The following is a 13,992-nucleotide window of genomic DNA, read 5'->3' on the forward strand; positions in this document are numbered from 1 at the left end:
GGAAAGTTGCTTTCAGTTGAACTTAATTTCTTAATTCAGCTGAACTAAAAAAATCCACAGCAGGACTCAAACTCGCGTTCTCCCAACAACATCACAATAACATCATGGAGAAGGGTCTTCGATTGAGCAAGTTATGAAGCCTCGTTATTCAATTCATTTTCTCTGCAGCAGTCTTTCAATTTCATTCTGCCGCAACTCACTTTCCCTCGTGTTCTTCCCTGGAACTCTCGTCAATTCCAGACTTTTATCCTCTGTTCAGTCCTTACATTTAAACTACTGGCTCCACCTTTCATCATGTCCTTCAACATGATTTATGCAGATTTTTCCAAGATTTCGAGATGATATGGGGAACAGATAAGCTCAGTCAAACAATCGTTTTCCTCCGATTGAGCATCTAGGACAAATGCATCTTTTAGGGAAAAGAATCTCAGACTAATGGGCCACAAAATTGAAGCCGTAATTTCATCATTGACGTTAGGAAACTTTCGGCACACAGTTTTCGAACTTTGCGTCCACCTTCTGTTTAAAGCAATTCATGCTTGACCCATTCTTTTATTTAAATCTGAGATTTATGGAGGTTTACAAGATAAGGTGCTAATCAATATAGGGAGAAACGCGATCACATGGACATTATAGCCAGTTATCCACATTATCTTTGAATAACTGAGCAGGCTGAAGATTCTAATTGGTTAAAAAACGGCAGAGTTCGAGGACCCGCACCTCAGCTTCCGACTCTATCGCTCTCTATACTTAACACTAATTTGAACATTCGTAGATCATGATGTCTGCCTCTGTGTTGTTTTCAAACATAGAAACATAGAGAAAATACAGCACAAAACAGGCCCTTAGGCCCCACAAGTTGTGCCGAACACATCCCTACCTTTTATGACGACCTATAACCCTCTATCCTAATAAATCCCTTGTACATATCCAGGAGTCCCTTAATATACCCTATTGAGTTTGCCTTGACAACCACTGACGGCAGCGATTCCATACGCCCACCACCTTCTGTGCGAAAAACTTCCCTCTAACATTTCCCCTGTACTTACCCCGCAACAACTTAAACCTGTGTCCTCTCGTGGCAGCCATTTCCACCCTGGGTAAAAGCCTCTGAGAATCCACCCGATCTATGCCTCTCAACATCTTATATACCTCTTTCATGCTCGTTTTTGCTATTTTCTTTTTTATTTTCTTATAACTTTATTTATTCCTTTACTTTGCATTACGGCAACTGTTATTCAGCCATCCCCCCCCCCCCGCCCCGCCCCCCCCCCCGAGACCGACACTTCAGTTCTATCTTTACTATACCCATTTTCAATCGCTCTGGATTTTGAAGCGTGCAACCACTTGACATTTAATCCTCCTCCCCCCCATCCTCCCCCCGACTGATGACCTTTTATATTGCCCATTTACCCCGCACCCTCGGCAGTCCCGCTCCACCATCCAAGTGCTGAAAAACTCTTACATTTTTTGCCGATATTGTGCCCTTTAAGAAATGCAGTTTAATCAAGCAGTTCCCAGCATGTTATTTGCGCCCTGATGTCTGTAATTGGTGTCCTCTAATTGTTACTGAAGCAATGTAATGGACATCATGCTGATTTAATCTTGACTATTGCAGTGTCCAGGAGTTTAATGGTCCTTTGGGATTGCTGAGTGGAGCTTTATTTGGGGATGGTTGGCAGATCAGGTGATATACTGGGAGACAGTTTTTTCCCCACAGAGAAGTCCAAATTTAGTGTCATTTCTAAGTTGCTGCTAAACGCTGCTGGAAGAAGGCACTGAATCCCTCTCTCTGTTTCTCTCTCTCTCTCTCCCCCTCTCTATCTTCTCCAGAGGCTTGTAAGAAGTTTGATTCAATTTGATTTGTTTCACTATTGTCACACGTATCAGCATACCGTGAAAACTGGCGATTCTTGCATGCAGCCAAACCTTACCGTTCATCGAGAAGGAAAGGAGAGCGTGCACTGGATTATGCATTCTTGACACAGATTTGGAAAAGCAAATGAAGGATGGCTCCAAGATCGTCGGTTTGGAGAGATCACAGCAAGAGTTGACAATAAACCTGGTAGGAAACTCAGAAATCACCTTTAACTACATTGGTGGTGGCAGAGACAAACAGCTGGATTATATCAAGTTATGCGTAAAAATGCTAATGCAGCAAATAACTGAAAAGCCTTTTCATGCAAGACAATGACCATCTAACACAGACTGCAAGTGACAGAGCTGATTGCAAATGAAACAAAATGGCAGCGGACTTATAAACTGGTACTCAGAACATCAGAATGCAAAGCTCAAAGACCCAAAAGTGAAAGGAGGAATTCAGGGAGCAAATGCTGAGACAGCAAAAGACAGACATAAAGATACAACAAACTCCGCGGAGGACTGGTGCAACTGCGTGGCTGACTTGATTGGAAAACATCAGTGAAGAAGAGTCGGGAACAACGTTCAGGGTGGCTTCGTCTGGGAAAATAGTGATGCAAGAAAAAATATAGAAAGTACATTCAAATAAAAGACGATCCCGTTTAAGAAATGGAAACTGTCACTTTCGAAGATGAAGAAAATTGCTAAAAAACAAAATTAAAGGAAAATGTTTGGAGAAGAACTTTTTGGATGAAACATATGAAAGTCGCGAAACCAAAGAACGATAGAAAGCTTTATTGATGACAGTAGTTGTTGGAGATAGATTTAGAAAAGTTCGGAGATTGATCCAGCCAATGAAGGATGAAGCTCTCCAATCCTTCGGGAAGAAGGATAAGATGAAAGAGGTCAGGCCAATATCTAACCGGGTTTTTAATGTGGAACACGCAAAAATACAGACTGAAGATGCACCAGTAAATGACCGGAATACAATAAGCACAATGACTCACAGGGAAGACCAACAGCGTGAGAATCGGGCAGTAAATCAAGTCAGCCAGCATAAAAAGAATGAAAAATCGTACCGCAGAGAGACCGGTTGAAATAACAGCTGATGGATAGAGCCAGATAGCTGAACATGTAATCCTCATCCTGAAAAAGTTACCCGCATTATTTTTCAGGGAAATAAATTTAATCCAAGTCAAATAGTTTTGCGCCAATATTCAAAGGAAAAGGTGACATTGAAAGCAACGAAAACGGTGAATGAAACTCCCATCAAATACCTTCAAAATATGGAAAAAGTAACCGACCAAGGATTGAGTAAAATCATGGAAATCCATGAATCCTGGTTCGGATTCATGGCAGGAAGAAGGACCACCGATGACATTTCGTTTTGAGAGTAGTCATGCAGAAGTAGTTGAACGAAAAATACAGCGTGAAAATTATATTCAGCTATCTGGAGAAGACTAATGCCCAGGAATTTCGCGAAGACATGCGTAAAACTCTTGGGGTTCACGAGATGTGCATATGGGTATTACAGGAATGTACAAGCAGGTACCAGTCGAGAATACAAAGAAGTGTAGGGGAGGGTTTCGAATCAAAGTTGGACTGCACCAAGTATCGGCATTGAGCTCTTTAATATTCCTGATTGCCATTGCTATTCTAACAAAATGATACAGGAAGTGCCATGGTCAATAATGTTGCAGATGAATTTGAGCTTTGTCGTAAGAATGGCTGAACGTCTAGAGAACTGAAGAATAACATTAGAAGGAATGGGGATGTCTCTCAGTACATGGAATAAACAGTATTTATAATCTCTGTCCGACCCCTAAGAAGGAGAATGGACCTACAATATTATGAGTCAAGGGAAATAAGAAGTGAATTGTTACAATTATATCGAGTGTGGACGGTCAGAAAACGGAAGCAAGGAAATTGAGTGTAAGCCATGGATTTGCTCTGGCTAATGTATTTAATTAGATCAACTGCAGTGAATTCTTGCGCAATACAAAGATATTATTGAAAATGGAAGGAAAAATCTACAAGACATCTGTGAATCAACATCGTCATATACTGCTGAAAGTTAAGCAACGGCAGGAAGAAACGACAAGGACAGGATATCAATGGGTTTCGGATGCTGATATTAACGTGTGATGTGACGAGAAAGAAGATCAGAAACCAATATATCATTGATCAGTTAAGGTTATAGACACTTCAAAGAATTTAGTTGAGACCAAATTGAAATGATATGGTGATGTGTTGTGGGGAAAGAAAGTAACTGTGTTCTAAAGTATCAGAAAATATAATTTGTTAAGTGATTTGGGCTGCACAATGGTTAGCACTGCTGCCTCACAGTGCCAGGGAGACATGTTCAATTCCAACCTTGGGTCACTGTCTGTGTGGAGTTTGCACATTCTCCCCGTGTCTGCGTGGGATTCTGTCGGGTGCTTCGGTTAACTCCCACAGTCCAAAGATGCACGGGTTAGGTTGATTGGCCATGCTAAATTGACCCCAGTGTTACGTAATTAGCAGGGTAAATATGTGGGGTTACAGGAATACTGCCTGGGTGAATTGAGGTCGGTGCAGTCTCGATGGGCTGAATGGTCTCCTTCTGCATCGTAGAAATTCTATGATTGTAAATAATGGCACTGATGATGACACCTGTTGGGCTCCCTGGAGCTTTCATACGAGTATAAATATAGATTCCCTTCCAGTGCTTCACCCATACGCCAGTCAGACACTTCCAGCTCCTCCAGAAGTCGGCCCTTCTCACAGAAAATGGGGAAACCAGTTGTTTTGTTGGTGAAAGAGATTTACTACCCGATTCTCACAGCTGTTAGTCTTCCCGGTGAGTCATTGTAACCCATTTGTTGTTAATAAATGTTAACTGTTTATTTGTTCATACCACGTCTTGATGAGGGAAGATATTTCCAGCACTTTATAATGGATAGTTGCCGGGACAAACGCATAAGCATTTTGATCGCACCATCTGGTGTTTCCTTTTATCTGGAAACCTTGCTGATGTGATGATAATATTCGCTGAATGTTCCATACATGTGAGCGAAATTATGACTGCCCTGCCATCCAGCGCAGAGTGAGCTCCGCAGCCCCTTACTAAATGTTTGGTTTGCATTCCATTTTTAGTCCCGTTTTTATTGAGAATTTTCAACTTTATATTCCGTGCGACATGCAAAATATTCTCAGGTTTAGCACAGTCCGGAACGATCATATTTTCGCATATATACAAGAAGACAAGCATTGATTAATTCAAATAATTCAAGGAGTCAGCAATCATAGCCGTGCTTTCTTTTGTATGGATACTGAGAGCAGAACAGAAAAATGTGTGTGGGGAGTCAAGGCACCAAAAACATGAGACGATTATGCACACTCTTTCACGGGGCAATGCAATAAAAAATAGCCTCTCGGGCCAAGGCAGACTGGAAAGCAGTATCGAGACAGGGGATACCCTAAATGCAGCTTTCCCTCTGCACAAAGGTCTGGCCTCATAATATACCTTGGGGTTGTAGTCCAGACGCTAACAGTGCGCAAGGCATGCAATTATCAGGTTAAAAAACAGTATCACATAATCAGGACAATTACAAGGGAACCACGCTCAGGATTAAAGATGAACTGCAGGATTATAATTCGCCCATTGAGTTGGAAAAGGCTCCAACCATGCCCATATCATGGTAGAACATCCAGCAATCATCCGGAACTTCACAAAATTCTCCACTCTTCTCTCATGCTCTCATCCCAAGGCCGAGGTGTGCCGCAGCCCAGGCCGCTGGTGGGCGAGGAACATTCATCATTATCAGCCGCCTCCCATACTTTCCAACAAGCATTGAGATCAAAACAACGCAAAGCAATTGGTGCAGTCGCCAGCCGACCACCGCTTCGAAAACTGGATGAAATATGCTTCAAGTCACCCATTGCTTAAATCGAGATTATGAAAGCATAGTGACCAGTTCTCAAACTGAACTAAGAGTCGCACGGCAGCTCTAGCTCCTATTGCGGCCACCAGCTCATGGATCAACTTCATCTGGCGAATTCGCTTGATTAAATAGGATGCTCAGCATACCATGCAGCAGGATTTTCAAAGATCGAAGGTGAGACTCCTGTAAGGAGACCTTCTTCCCTGGAGGACATGCCCCTCTCTACCTTAACGGGGATGAAGTGGAAATGGTCGAGAGCTTTAGGTTTCTAGGTGTCCAGATCATCAACAACTTGTCCAGGTCCCTCCACACCAACGCTATCGTTCAGAAAGCCTTTGTTTTCTCAGGAGGCGAAGGAAATTCGGCATGTCCACTACGACTCTCAGTATTTTTACAGATGCACCATAGCAAGTATCCTTTCCGGATGTATTACAGCTTGGTGCGGCTCCTACTCCAACCAAGACCACAGGAAACTGCAAGGCGTTGTGAACGCAGCCCAGTCCATCACACAAACCAACCTCCCTTCCACTGACCGTGTCTACACTTCCGGTTTTCTTCCTAAAGCACGCTGCATAATCAAGGACCCCACGCACCTTGCACGTACTCTCCTCCACCTTCTTCGTTGGGAAAACAATTTGAAAGACTGAGATCACATACCAACCAACTGAAGAACAACTTCTTCCCTGCTGCCATCAGACCTTCGAATGTAGCTACATTATATAAAGTTGAATTTTTTTCTACACCTGAACTATGACTTATTACACAACATTCTGCACCTTTTCCTTTCCTTCTCCAATATGTACTATATGAACGGTATGCTTTGTCTGTATAGTGCGTAGGAAACAATACTTTCCACTGCATAACAGTACATGTGACAACAATGAATCAAAGCAGATCAAATCAAATCAATATAAAGGATTATCATCTGCACATCATGCATTCTCTGCAGGATTTCTTAAAGTTCATTGTGGTGAGTGCTCCGAATCTCTGACTGGGAACATAGTAGGTTTCCCACATTTTCACTCATAGAAGCGGTCATCATATTGCTGCCAGTTGCACCACCCGAGCCTGGGCCTACTCAGCTGCAAAGCCGCCATTGTGAAGCGGGCCCCACCCAAGTCAGTTCTGACCACATGTCACAAACACGCATTTATTTAGCTCCCCATGGTTAAAAAAACAGGGTTTCCCAAAAACATTGCACAGATTATATCTCAGGATTAACTAGTCACATGTCATGTATTAGGGCAAAATAGAGGATGAAAAGATGTGTAGGGCTGGAGCTCGTGAAAATGCAGCGCTCTGGTGCTCACATCACGTGACCGAGGGCTTCCAATTTTGATAAAAACATGGAAGGAATTTAACTGGCCTCTACAAGTATTTCCATGTCTATTTTCGTCAGACACTGAAATGTTATTTACCTTCTCTCTTTCTCTCCCTACAGCAAACCTCATGACAATTTTGATCCTTTCTCGCGGAAATTGTGGCCTTTCCAAATGTATGTCTGTTTACATGCTGGCTATGGCGACAGCAGATCTACTGGTCATTTTCATCAATGTAATGTTATATTACATTTTCAGTTATCACTTTCCACTTTCATTCTTGTCCCAATTTCCTGTGTGCAGGACCATTCTATATATGACTATTGTCAACCTAGATTGTTCTGTTTGGTTCACAGTCTCCTTCACGTTTGACCGATTTGTAGCAATCTGCTGTCAGAAGCTTAAAATCAAGGTTTGCACAAAAAGAGCTTCAATAGCTATTGTAATAATCGTGTCGGTGCTGGTCTTAATAAAAAACATTCCAGTTTTGTTTGCATATGAACCTCAGCAAATAATTAATAAGATGCAGTGGGGCTGTCGGACGAATTTGGCTGTTTTCTCTTCGACTCCAGGTAGAGCGTACGTCTGGTTTCACAGCGCTTGGGTCCTTTGGCTTCCTTTTTCTCACATCGTTTTGTTTAATTATTTAACCGTCCGATGCATTTTAGTGGCCAATCGGGCCCGCACGAGACTGCGGGGCGACAGGAGTGAAGATCACAGTGATTCCAAGACTGAGAACCGAAAGAAATCCATCATTTTATTATTCACTATATCAGCTACTTTCATATTGCTCTGGTTGACATATGCTGTGAGTTTAGTTACTACCAAACTGTCAAACAGCACTTATTATCGAGGCGACCGCACACAAGCTACATATATAGCCACTGAAACCGGGGCTTTCCTGAAGTTGTTGAGTTGCTTTCAAAATCCATGTATATATATGGTGACCCAGAGCAAATTCAGAGAAGAATTGAAGAATGTGGCGAAATATCCTTGGACACTAATTCTGAGGTTAGTTGGGAAGAATAAGGATTTAAAAATGTCTAATTTAGCAAAACCTACTTGAAAATCTAAACGTGAAAACGTTTTCCATCTTTGCACGTTTTGTTTCTGATAAGATGTAACTTATGGGCACATTTCTACCATGGTCCATAATTTGATTGACATTGGTATTATTTTCCATTTTCACCTTTTATTTTATGTCAGTGTAGTAACTGCCAAACTGTCAAACAACCCTTATTATCGAAGCCTCTGCCACCATGCAACCCCGGACCTGATGAGAGACATCACAGTATTTTCCATTCCCTTCTTTACTCTCCAGCGCATTTCCCTCACAGACAAAGCGTCCCTTTGAATTCATTCCTCAAATCTTCAAAATTGCACCAACTCTTCCCTCCTTTGCAGTGATGGTCGATCTGTCAACGTTTGCTATCCAGCTATCTGCTCTGAGCTTCGAAACCTTTCAAAATAGCGTTAATTTCGGAAAGATATTAGTGGCAGAAATTGGATTGGAAAGCTACAAATGCACGGAGGTGGATTCCAGGAGAGAATAAACAGATTTAAATGGTGTTGGTTGCTGCAGACTGTGAATGTCGGACATCTAAACATTGCAAATCACAAATTGTGATGAAAAAGCTCCAGTTACCCCCGTACGAAATTTTGGCCCGGTTAACACGCTGTAACGTAAACCAATTCATTTTTGCTCTCGGTAATCGAGGCCAGTGATTCAATATTGCCGATTTGGCGTGAAGCTGCAAATATAACGTTTATCTTTTCTCCGTAAAATTGCATCGGATTTGAAATTGGGATCTCCAGTTTACTGGGCAGACGCTTCGACCAACTAAACCACGTGCCTATTGGCGGCCCAATCTTGGAATATAACGTCCTGAATTGTATCGCGATATTTTGTTATCAATATTATTCAAATCCACGGGGACTACATAACAGTGAAAATTGAGGACGTGCGTGGAAAAGAGCGTAGGTGTTGCTGTGCAGTTTTGTGAAGAAGGGATCAATCCTGATTCAATGGAGTTTACAGAGGGGCATGCCAGGAGCAGCACCCGGTATACTTAAAAATGAGGTGTCAACCTGGCGAAGCTACAAAACAGGACTGCTGGCATGTCAAAAAGCATAGACGGCAAGTGAGAGGCAGAGCTAAGCGATCCCGCAACCAACGTATCAGAGCCAAGCTCTGCAGTCCTGCAACATTCCGTCGCAAATGGTGGTGGACAATGAAATAAATATTGGTGAAGGAGGCCCCACAAGCATCTTCATCCTCAGTAATGGAGGAGCCCAGCACTTAGTGCAATAGATAAGGTTGACAAATTCGCAGCAACCTTCAGCCAGAAGTTCCAAGTGGATTATTCATCTCGGCCTCGTCCAGTGGTCCCCAACTTCAAATATGCCACTCTCCAGCCAATTCGATTCACTCGGCGTGACACCAAGTAACAGCTGGAGACACTGAATACTGCAAAAGCAATGGGCCCTGATAACATTCCGGCAATTGCGCTGAAAATTCGTGCTGTTAAATTGCTGCTCCCCCAGTCAACTTCTTTCAGTGCAATTAAATCATTGTCATTTACCCAACGATTTGGAGAATGGCCTGTACCCAAATCAGGACAAATTCAATCCCAGCAATTTCCGCTCCATCAGGCTACTCTTGAGCATCAGTAAAGTGATGGAAGGATCCATCAACAGAGATGTCAAGCAATACTTGCCCGGCAGTAACCGGCTCTGTGTAGCCCAGTTTAACATCGCCAGAGTCACTCAGCTCTTGACATCATTGCTTAAAACATGGAAAAGCGGGCTGAATGCCAGAGGTGAGATGAGAGTGAGAACCCTTGACAACAACGCCGCATTCAATCGAGTGTGAAATCAAGCAGCCCTAGCAAAACTGGAATCAACGGTTATCGTTGGCAAACTCTCTGATGGTTGGAGTCATCCCTAGTACACAGGATGATTGTTGTGTTGAGGGGGTCAGTGAACTCAACTCCGGTATTTCTATGCAGCGGTCCATCAGCATAGTGTCCTAGAGCCAAACATCTTCAGCTGCTTCACAAATGACTTTCCCTCCGTCATAAGGTCAGAAGTGGGGATGTGCGCCGATGATTGCAAAATGTTCAACACTATTCACAACTTACCAAATTATGGAGCAATCCATGTTTAAATGCAACAAAATCTGGTCAATACCCAGGCTTGGGCTGACACGTGGCAAGCAATATTCGGGTCACTCGAGTATCAGGCAAAGACCATCACCAATAAGAGGCAATCTAACCATTACCCCTTGACACACAATGGTGCTATCATGATTAAATCGCCCCGTCAACATCCTTGGGGTTGCCATTGACCAGCAAGTCAACCGGACTCGCCACATAAACACAATGGCTACAAGAGCAGGTCAGATGGCAGGAATAATGCAGCGTCTAACTCACCTCCTGACTCCAATAAGACTGTCCACCATCTCCAAGGCAAGTCAGGAGTGTGATGGAATATTCCAACAACACTCAAGAAGCTTGACACCATCCAGTACGAAGCAGTTCGCTTAATTGGCACCACATCCACAAATATCCACTCCCTCCATCACCGACACTCAGTTGCAGTAGCATGTACCATCTACAAGATGCACTGCAGTAATTTACCAAAGATCCTCAGACAGCACGTTTCAAACCCACGAACACTTCCATCCAGAATGACAAGGGCAGCAGTTATATGGAAACACCACCACTTGAAAGTTCCCCAACAGGCCACTCACCATCCTGACCTGGAAATATATGGCCATTCTTTTACATTGCTGGGTCAATATCCTGGAATTTCCTCCGTAACGGTATTGTGGGTCAACCCACAGCACGTGGACTGCAGCGTTTGAAGAAGGCAGCTCACCACCACCTGCTCAAGGGCAACAAAAGATGTGCAATAAATTTTGGCCTGTCAGCGTTGCCCATGTGCCACGAATTAATTAAAAATATTGAGAATGCTCTGGGGAAAAACAAATCCTTGCAGCTCGCTTGTACCCTAAAGATTTGAATTTGCAATGCAAAAGTTCTAACATTCCATTTTGTGCACGATCGTTGAGCAAAGAAAAATACTGAATTCTCCACTCAATGTAAATGCGTGATGAGAGTGCGAAAGTTTCAAATAAAACACAAAACTCTGTCAAAGCTCACAAGGCCCGGCGGCATCTGTGGAGAGAGAAAAACAGTTTGCGTTTCAAATCCTTATGAATTTTCTTCAGAACTACTGCGTATTTTCCCCATTTTCTGTTTTTTAATATCAGATTTCCAGCATCAACGGCATTATGCATTTCCATTAGCAAATCTCCATAACTGTGCGCAGGACTGTGAATGGCGTTGTAACTTAAATCACACATTGCGGCAGGATTTGGATTAAATCTGTATCCGTCGACCACCTGCTCTGGGTTAATATTGTGAGATTCACACAGTCCCGATCAATTTTATCGCAGATGTGATTTGGGGACTGGCGTTCTTGTATAAACCTGTCAGTGGGACTGATTTGGAGTGAAATAGAAAAGACGTGTTTCCCTCTTACGCTGTTTGAATGTTAGATTAAAATATATCGCTGGAATTTTGAATTAGAGTGGAATTGACTACTTCTGATGTCATTGCCTGTGAAACTGATGAGCTGTATGTGTCGCTGGGTCTCTGTGTTATGTTGTTGCTAACGTGAGTGAGAACAAGCTGCTTTCGTTTTTCTATTCTTTTACCGCAGGTGGAGTGTTGCAAAAAGAATAAAAGGGGAAAGTATGTGATAGGATGGAGAGTTGTAGAGATTCAATTAAAAATGCGACGAAATGGCTAAAACAAGCTGCTAGGTCTGAGGGAGGTCATGGGACCTGTAAAGAAACGAACAACGGCCGGATGAATGGCATGCCCCTGAATGGACGAAACCAAATAAAATAAGAGGGGAAACATCTTAAAACGGAACAAAATGGTGGCAGATATTACCATAAATGTTGCGGTGTGACATTATTGTGGTGACTTAAAATATATCGATTCATATCAGGTGATAAATGAATTCTAGCTCGTTATTAATTTCTAAATCAAACATGGCCGGTTCCATTCGGTTTTAAACAGTTTTGTTTCCGCAAATTGTTCTCGACGCAAGCTACCAATTCACTGATTTTGCAGAAATTCCCATTCAGCTCAGTTAGGTGCAAGATCTGTGCTCAGAGACACCCAGAAATGCCACCAATCGGTCGGTGTGAAGAACACTGCCACTCAAAGACTCTGATATCACGGCATCACAGAATGAAGACTGTTGTTCCTGACTCTGAATGTCGCTGAGAAAAATCTTTATCTGCTCACACTGTGAACCACTTATGAACACATTTCAAATGCTGATGTCAATGTGGTGCGATGCATTCTTTGTAATCAAAAATTTTCCCGATGTGAATAGAATGTTGGTGTCCAACCTGCCAAGCGAGTCCACTCACTACTATGCCTTCAAAGAGAAATCCGGGCCTTGAACCCCCAATGACAAATAGGTACGCAACAATTAACCACGAACGTGGGACGAGAGGAGCTGCGGGTCTCCTTCAGCTACCTCGAAGTGAGACTTGAAGGGTGGCAGGATACTTTCCCCAAGTGAAATGATTGTGTTTGAATTCCAATATGGAATTTATAATGAATATTAAACGGCCAATTGGCAACTTTCTGTAAGCACAGTAAGAAGTCTCACAACACCAGGTTAAAGTCCAACAGATTTATTTGGTAGCAAATACCATAAGCTTTCGGAGCACAGCTCCTTCGTCAGGTGGAGTGGATATCTGTTCTCAAACAGTGCAAACAGACACAGAAATCAAATTACAGAATACTGTTTCGGTATCTTGTCTGCTTTCTTGAATGTTTGTAGAAACTTGATGTCTGTGTCGATATGCGCGATCTATGCAGACATTGAATTGTCCCATGATCAGTATAGTTAAAGCCAATATTCCTCATTACCTTTAGTAGGTACAAACCTCGCCTGTCAATGGGGTTCCTGTGTTCAAATTCCCGACTGGGAGAAGTAACTTTCATTTGAAATAACACACAGAATTAAAAGTGGAAATGGCTCAAATATAGATATGGCCGGTGTAGATAAAGATTGTGTATAAGTGACAGAATCAAAAACAATAACTTGAGCAGCAATGTTCAATCCACTGGTTTCAAAGTTCAGAGCCCACACTAAAACCAGAAACGTGACTCCAGAACGAAAGCAGGTTCCTTGAACCTTTCTGAATAGCTGATCAGAGCTCACCTGGAGGATTATCACCCATTCCGGACACCGTTTGCAATATAGTGAATTTCCAAATTAGTCCTCACAAGTTCAGTATTTAACTTCTTCCTTCCTCCTATTGAATTTTGTTGATTTTTAACATGTTATTATTCCGTGAGTTTTTCTTTCTGACCTCCTTTCCCAGCGGACCCTTGTTCCTCCGGAAGTGTTTTAATTTCTCTTTATCAATTTCGTCTAATGGAGGAATAGGTTGGTGACCCACTTTGTTGTATTCTATTCACTCGCTGACCATTTTGAATGTCTATCTGTTTGTCACTCTGTTTTCCTCGCCTTGATTTATTTGTGTAATAAAGGATTCTTCCAATCGAGCTGAAGAATTAACCCAGGACTGTTCCCATGTCCCTTGATCTGCTCAGTATTCAATAATCTCGATCCTCAGTTGTGAGTACATCGAGCGTGACCAATCATCGAGGATAGAGAAATTCAAAGATATGCAAATTTTTGAAAGAAAAATGTCTTCTCATCACTCATTATTTTCAGCTTCAGTGAGTATGCAACTTTAGACCCTTGGGTTTATCTAATATTCGATCCTTTGTGATTGGTATTTTTGTATATTCCACCACGTTCTTCGAAATCACCCCATCTGGTATCTGAGAGAT

Source organism: Mustelus asterias, chromosome 16 (genome assembly GCF_964213995.1).
Source record: "Mustelus asterias chromosome 16, sMusAst1.hap1.1, whole genome shotgun sequence".
Classification (NCBI taxonomy): domain Eukaryota; kingdom Metazoa; phylum Chordata; class Chondrichthyes; order Carcharhiniformes; family Triakidae; genus Mustelus; species Mustelus asterias.